Source organism: Chiloscyllium plagiosum, unplaced genomic scaffold, assembly GCF_004010195.1.
Source record: "Chiloscyllium plagiosum isolate BGI_BamShark_2017 unplaced genomic scaffold, ASM401019v2 scaf_49442, whole genome shotgun sequence".
NCBI lineage: Eukaryota > Metazoa > Chordata > Chondrichthyes > Orectolobiformes > Hemiscylliidae > Chiloscyllium > Chiloscyllium plagiosum.
In genome coordinates, this window is record NW_025204034.1 from 1,879 (window position 1) to 4,317 (window position 2,439).

General features: G+C 43.7%; 1 long non-coding RNA gene across 1 annotated transcript; it reads left to right on the top strand.

The window, feature by feature from the left end:
* Window positions 1-242: 242 nt before the first annotated feature.
* LOC122546342 lies at window positions 243-1,363 on the top strand. Its single transcript, XR_006310720.1, has 3 exons — window positions 243-511; window positions 657-832; window positions 1,088-1,363. It is a non-coding gene; the product is annotated as an uncharacterized LOC122546342 (long non-coding RNA).
* Window positions 1,364-2,439: the final 1,076 nt, after the last annotated feature.

Below are 2,439 nucleotides of genomic sequence, written 5' to 3' on the forward strand. Positions count from 1 at the left end.
GAACCTTACCTACATAACCTTGAACACGATGTGCAATTTTTCATCTCCAATTCACCTTACCTGCATATATTTGGATTAAAGACAAAAACCGGAGCTCCCGGAGGAAACTCACACACACACGGGGAAGATTCTTCTTTCTCTTTTTTTAAAAATGGAATCCCTATAGTGTGGAAACAGGCCACTTGGCCCCACAAGTCCACACTGAACCTTCGAAGAGTATCCCATTCAGATCCATACCCCGACCCTATTACTCTGCATTTTGCCTGACGATTGTACCTAAATTACACATCCCTGAACACTATGGGCAATTTCGCTTGGTCAATTCACCTGATGTGCACGTGTTCTGAATAATGGAGAAAACTTACTCACACATGGGAAGAACGTGCAAACTCCACACAAGCTGTCGTCCGAGGCTGCAACTGAACTTGGTTGTCTCGCGCTGTGAGGAAGCAGTGCGAACAACTTAGACACAAGGCCACTGAAATAAAATTGCATTGAACTATAAGCAAATGTAAGGAATTCTGGTAGAAGCTCAGATATCGTAATCTCAGCATAACTATATGTATATAGATTCTAATCCAATCATAGTCGATAAATTTGAATTTAATGATTAAATAAACTCGCATCATGACAAGTTTTCTCCCTGTTTCGTTTAGTGGAGGAAATCAGTCGGCCTACGTGTGAAATCAGAAGAGACAAAAAAAAAAACTGCAGATGGTGAAATCCAAGGCAGACAAGCAGGAGGCTTGGAAAACAAGGGAAGTCCGGCAGCATCAGGAGGTGAAGATGTCAAAGTTTCGGGTGTGACATTCCTTCAGTCCTGGAGATGGGTGTAAGTGGATCCATAGATGAAGCAGGGTCGTGGTTGATGATCGCAGTGTGGTGTGTTTGGGACACGTGAAATCAAATAGAGGGTACGGCCTGGTTGGTTGATGGGAACAATGAATTCGTTTTGTTCCTGAAAAAAATGCTTGGTTAGTGGAATGGAAGAGGGGGACAGGGGAGGGGCTGGAATGGTGCTGGGGGATAGGAAATGAAGGTATTTGAGATGAGAGAACTCAATGCAGTCCATATGATCTGCACGCAGAGAATAAGGTGCCGTTTCCCACAACCTGCAGTCAGATACGCTGTGGCAAAGAAGAGGCGAAGGATGGACATGCTGGAAAACGAATTACAACAGTCAACAACTAGGAGGTCAGGCCGGCTCCTGCAGGCCAGGCTGAGATGCTTAGTGAAACGTGGCCCCAGTTTACTCTTGCTCTCGCTGAAGACGAGTAGACCTTATCCGAACCACTGGATACAGTAAATTAGTTTGGAGAGGAGAAGGTGAACATCAGTTCTACCTGGAAAGACAGTTTGGGACCCGGGAAGGAGGTGAGTGAGTGGTAGTGTGCCAATAGTATTTCCATGCCTTACGTCGTATGGGAATGTGCCTTTGGGTTCGGGAGCATTTACGGGGCAATGTCACCAAACATGTGGGGACTGGAACGAGACTTGATGTACTCATGAGGGGTAGGGGGTGGGGAGAGCAACGCATTCTTGGTGTTGTGGTTCAATTAGAGTTGTTAGAAGTGTTGAAGGATTATTGGTTGAATGTAGAGACTGGTCAGCCGTTGTCTGAACGCAAGGGTGAACTTATCTTAATTTGTGTAAAGGGGTTTTGAGAGCAGCGCAGTGGGGAATGGAGGAGGTGCGCTCGAGGGTTCTCTGAATTTCACTTTGATCAAAATGGGTGGACATCTATGATGCTTGATAGTGGAATGTCTCTTCATCCAAGCAGATGCAGTATCAGCTGAAGTATTGCGTGAATGCAGTGGACTACTTGCCTGTTGTTGGCAGGGAAAGGGTGTCGTTCGTCAAGCGATGAGAGTCTGTGGGTTTTCTCGCACTCATCCGCCTGGAGATTGCACCCGAGATGGAAATGGAGATGTCAAGACAGGGGAGGTTGATGTCTGGAATGGACCAAGTGTGACTCCTGCAATGTGCCTCATTGTTAACTGCCCTGGAGCGGTTGTGGTGTGTGATAAAATACTGACATAGTATACTATTAAATGCATGAACTATTAATAGAACACTTCCATTCTTGCTTCAATTATTCCAAACTACCTTATTCTGTCAAGCTGTCGTCACTTGAGTTTCATAAACGTTGCTCTCTGGAGAAACCCAACGTTATTTTCAAAGTTCGAAATCACACAACGCCAAGCTTTCGTTCGACAGGTCCATTCTAATTATTAGATGACCTTTTCCTATTCATGTATAATTATCCATATCATGATTAGAATAACTTCTGCATTTTTCTTTATCGAGAACATTGACAAAATATAATTTCATTCTCGCCTTCAATTTTTCAATATTAACACTAAAAGTTTTATGAAGTACTTTCTACAGTGATGAAAGTCACTGTACTGGATTGAAAAATATTTTTATTTAAGACTGTTT